This window comes from Xyrauchen texanus, chromosome 11, assembly GCF_025860055.1.
Source record: "Xyrauchen texanus isolate HMW12.3.18 chromosome 11, RBS_HiC_50CHRs, whole genome shotgun sequence".
Lineage (NCBI taxonomy): Eukaryota > Metazoa > Chordata > Actinopteri > Cypriniformes > Catostomidae > Xyrauchen > Xyrauchen texanus.
Window position 1 is genome coordinate 27,993,052 of NC_068286.1, and position 5,642 is coordinate 27,998,693.

Sequence of the window (5,642 nt, forward strand, 5' to 3'; positions counted from 1 at the left end):
TGCTTTGTGTATTTAAATGTTCAATTGGAAAACACTGAACTGTTCTTATTCTTGCATTTTTCTTTTCTTATTCTTGCTTTGTTATTAGGGCCACCAAAATGAAGACGTCAAGCTTTTGGGGCAAACCTTGTTCATTTAAATGTATAACCTGTTTGCATACTGTTTTTTTCTGTTTGTGCTTTGTTTTATAGTAAATGCACGAATTTTTGAGTCTGTATCATTCATATGTCGTTGAAAAAGTCCCTAAAATAGTTTTGGGCCAATGAGGACAACTTAAATTAGACCACTTAATGTCCTCCCATATTATTATAAATGTTGCAGTTGTGTAACAGTCACGTATTTGTGTTAGCTGGGTGAGACCCTCTGAAAGCATCAAAAGCAAAATATAAATATTTCTAAGTAAAATGTTATTGTCACTAAATTGTTTTTAAGCTCACCATGTCCAGTATTCAGAATTCAAAACATTTATTCACAAATGTTCTATTTTTTGCCAAGCGGAGCCAACCAGTCCTGTGCACGTATGCCAATTAACCATGTGCACCAAACAGAAGAAACTGAGAAGCCATACTAAAAATGTCTAGCAAGCAAGCTGATAGCTAAACCAGAGTGTATCACTCACACACTTTGGGTTCACATCGAAGTCAAGCCAAGGCATAATACTCTATTCTAACTTAAGGTAAGATGTTTTTTTTTTTTTTCAATCTTTGCAGTGACTGAATTGTGATTATAGAAATGCTTTTTGAACATAAGATGAGTGTGTGGGCGTGTCCTTTCGGTGTTGTGCCGAATTTCGACCCCTTGCCAAATTATTACCCCCCCCCTCGTTGAAGTCAGTACCTGATTGCCTAATCCTAACACTAACCACTCCCCATAACTAATCCTAAACGTACCAATAGAGGGTAATAATTTGGCGGGGGTTGAAATTTGGCACAACACATGTTTTTTGCACGCTGGAAACGGCGCTGTCCATGGTTCTGAATTCCATACATTATCCTGTATTCCAGAATCCACTTCTTCAGGACCTCATAACAAAAACTTAACTTGAATCATTACAATAAGGGTGTTGCTTATTTATAACGTTGAAAATATGATAAATGTAAAGTATCTGAATTTCTTTAATCAATGAAAGAAATGTGTTGTACAAGGAACAGCAGTTATAATACATACTTTTACATAATACATTGATCAAAGTTAATTGAGTAGAGTGATCACTAGGAACATGCCATAACCTCTGGAACATGAAAAAAGGTGAAAATAGAATAATTTCTTCAGAATAATATGATTGTAATATACTTACAGTAAGGTAGGTATTGTCAGTATTCAACATGTAGTAAGTCAGTCTGATAACTAGCAAAGCACTACAACCATTTGAATATAAATATAAAAAAACACTATAGGGGAATTACAGTTTATTACATAAACATATGTAATAAACACATGTAATAATGTTTATTACATAAATATATGTGATAATTGTACAGTAAGGGAGTTATTGTGAAAATTTCACCTGTAGTAAGTCAGTCTGGTCACTAGGAAACCACTACAGCCATTGGAACAGGAAAAAATACTTTAGGGGAATTACAGTAATGTTTTCTTGAACTTATTAGTTTATTGTACGTACAGTAAGGGAATTATTGTCAAAAGTTCACCTGTAGTAAGTCAGTCTGGTCACTAGCAAAGCACTACAGCCATTGTAACAGGAAAAATACTTTAGGGGAATTACAGTAATGTTTTCTTGAACTTATTAGTTTATTGTACGTACAGTAAGAGAGTTATTGTCAAAATTTCACCTGTAGTAGGTCAGTATGGTCACTAGGAAAGCACTACAGCCATTGGAACAGGAAAAAATACTTTAGGGGAATTACAGTAATGTTTTCTTGAACTTATTAGTTTATTGTATGTACAGTAAGGGAGCTAGTGTCAAAATTTCACCTGTAGTAAGTCAGTCTGATCACTAGGAAAGCACTACAGCCTTTGGAACAGGAAAAAATACTTTAGGGGATTTACAGTAATGTTTTCTTGAACTTATTAGTTTATTGTACGTACAGTAAGGGAGTTATTGTCAAAATTTCACCTGTAGTAAGTCAGTCTGATCACTAGCAAAGCACTACAGCCTTTGGAACAGGAAAAAATACTTTAGGGGAATTACAGTAATGTTTTCTTGAACTTATTAGTTTATTGTACGTACAGTAAGGGAGCTAGTGTCAAAATTTCACCTGTAGTAAGTCAGTCTGATCACTAGGAAAGCACTACAGCCTTTGGAACAGGAAAAAATACTTTAGGGGAATAACAGTAATGTTTTCTTGAACTTATTAGTTTATTGTACGTACAGTAAGGGAGCTAGTGTCAAAATTTCACCTGTAGTATGTCAGTCTGATCACTAGGAAAGCACTACAGCCATTGGAACAGGAAAAAATACTTTAGGGGAATTACAGTAATGTTTTCTTGAACTTATTAGTTTATTGTACGTACAGTAAGGGAGTTATTGTGAAAATTTCACCTGTAGTAAGTCAGTCTGGTCACTAGGAAAGCACTACAGCCTTTGGAACAGGAAAAAATACTTTAGGGGAATTACAGTAATGTTTTCTTGAACTTATTAGTTTATTGTACGTACAGTAAGGGAGTTAGTGTCAAAATTTCACCTGTAGTAAGTCAGTCTGATCACTAGGAAAGCACTACAGCCATTGGAACAGGAAAAAAATTATTTGAAAATTGTACTGTTTGGGGGGGGTACAGTTGTAAGACCCAGGACCAGATAATAATATGATGAAAGAAGACCAGGAGTCGTGAAATTCAATCAAATAAGTAAAATTTTACTGAAGAAAATTTTGCAGTTAAATTGTTAAAGCCAGCGTCAAAGTCACGAGGAGGTCGCAAGCCAACTCTACCTTACAAACAAATCTCACACAAGTATACCTTTTACAAGGACATGCATTACATACATAATCGTTTACTTCTGATTGGCTAAGACAACATAAAGTCTAAACAATAATACATTTTTGATAGATAAGTGGGTATATCGCCGTTAATCAGAATATTTGTCGTCCATTTCCGAGATTTAAGTCTGTGGTGACCTTCTTCCAGGGTCCGAGAATGTTTTAGGCTATATCACAAAGTTCAGAACCTGCAAAGAATATCAAACGCACACACACAGAACACTGACAAACAACAGTTCTCTTCGAGGCTGAAGAAGGCCTGAGCTAATTATCAGAAGAGCAGTCCACCTTAACAGGCTGATAAAACATTTCACTCCAGGAAAGCAGGAAAGATAATATGCCCCTTTACTCCACTCCCTAAAGAAATACACATGAGATGTTCACTTAATGAAAATAAGGTGAAATTATGTATAAACTGACCCTCAAACTTATACAAGTCAACTAAGACAGATATATAGATGCAGATATGTGGATATTGTTGTGAAATATGCAATTATTCTATTCTAATCATGGCTTCTGGTATATGAAGTATTTCTGGGTCATAGTAAACCACAATTGTAACAAATAAAAAGTGGTTTTATAATGAAAGGTACCATAAGTAGTTGTTAAACAATTTATTAAGAATGTGTTTACTGTAAAACACTTGTATTAATAATCATTGTAACCATATATTGAGAAAATAATTTATTAAGAAAAACACCTCAACTTGTTTTATAAAGATTTTTATTATGAAGCTGGTTTATTAAGGAAAATACTGTAAATTGTTTTATAAATATTCTTATTATGAAAATGGTTTATAAAGAAAAAAATACCACACTGAATGTTGTAAGCATTTATTAAGCAGATGATGGTGGCAGAGTAGAGAGTTGAAAATGTATTAGAAAGAGCTTTGCTTTTGAAAGGAGAAAAATGCCATCATTACCGTCTATGTGTTGCAGACGAGATACAGAAGATACAGCGATGATGGAAAGGTCCAGAAAAAGAGGACAAAGAGTTTTATATGCAAAAGTCCTAAGGGGTCTTCCAGAAATAATGACAGTTCAAGATTTTATGTTTGACCAATTGGCTGTAAAAGACTGAATGTATGCAGAGGGAGTTTCCAGGAGGGGATTTCTGAACATGTCAAAAAGTTGATGGACTTTAAAAAGGACTGTAAAGGAATGTCCAGCCAGAGGCAGATTCACCAAGGACGTCTCCGGTGTTAGATACCTTGCTATTGCACCTCATGAAGTTAAAAGCTTGTAAATTATTTGGTTTTGATTTACTTACAATATATATATATATATATATATATATATATATATATATATATATATATAATATATATGCAATACATGAGTACAGAGTCTCTCTCACGCTCTCTGAATCCCAAGACAGTTATCATCAAAAGGCCCCTTGCATGTGAACACAACACAAGGGCACACACTGGAATGCACCTAAAAGAAAATGAATACAGAAATGATTAGGATACATACTTGATTGTTGAATTTTTAATAAGAATAAAGTAATCATTCAAAAGGATATATATAAAAAGGATATATATAATTAAATTGAAGAGACAGGGGATTCTGACCCCAACCCTTCAGTATGTACAGTAAGGGAGTTATTGTCAAAATTCCATCTGTAGTAAGTCAGTCTGGTCAGTAGGAACATACTACAACCTTTGGAACATGAAAAAATCCCTTTGGTGAATTACTGTAACTTTTACATAAAACATTTTTGCGTACTGTATGTACAATAGCCTACACAAAAGTACACTAAAGCAGTCTAGGTGAATACGCAGCAAATATCAAACCTGAAACTATTTTTACCCTGGTTGGGTTTTTTTTTTAAACTTGACTATGTTCATGGTGCTGTCCACGTAGGCTATGTGGTCCTGAAGGTCCTACATGATCAAGTCTGCAAGTTGCTTTTTATATTCGCTTCGCATATTTGCGGAGTTCCGCGTTCAATATCTCATGAGCTGAATATTGTTACTACACAAATAACATTGTTTTAATATTTTAATCTCCTCAAAACGAGCTTTCCTTCGGGTTTGCACTTTGCAGATGGTCCCTTTTTAGCAGCCTGCGCATAGAGATCAATGTATTTTGTCCAGTGCGAAGGAAAGATCGTTTTGAGGAAATTTATGTTGTAGCTTCTGGTGTTTTATCTGTAGTTATATGTGATAGGTGTTGTGTGTAGCAACAACGTTTAGTTCACGAGTTATTGAACGCGGAAGTCCGCGAATGTGCGAATATGCGAATATAAAACCAACTTTACTTAAGTTTGGGCTCTTCAATCATATTTAAACTAAATGAAAAGACTTCAGATGTTTAACTAATTTGTGTTAAAAGCATAGTTTACTGAACATTAAAAATTCTTCCATCACCATTTACTCACCACCATGTTGTTGCAAACATCTATGACTTTCTTCATTCTAGGAAACACAGAAGGGATATTTTGCTAAATGTCTTGGCAGCTCTTTTCCACACAATTAAAGTGAATGGGTACTGGGGCTGTCAAGCACTAAAAATAACCCAAAAAACAACAACATTAACGTATCATGAAAGTAGTCCACTCAACTCAGTGGCAAATTCTCGGCGCCAGCGAAGCCTTTTTGTTAGCCTAACATGCCTAATAATTAAATATTTTTTCATCCTGTCATTCTCATTAACCTTTTTATCTATGTATTTTTAAATGCTTTCCACAATTAATTAATCTTTA

At 34.4% G+C, this 5,642-nt stretch overlaps 1 long non-coding RNA gene across 1 annotated transcript; it reads left to right on the forward strand.

The window, feature by feature from the left end:
* Positions 1–3,852: 3,852 nt before the first annotated feature.
* Positions 3,853–4,249, forward strand: LOC127651222 (uncharacterized). Its single transcript, XR_007971539.1, has 2 exons — positions 3,853–3,944; positions 3,976–4,249. It is a non-coding gene; the product is annotated as an uncharacterized LOC127651222 (long non-coding RNA).
* The last annotated feature ends 1,393 nt before the right edge of the window (positions 4,250–5,642 follow it).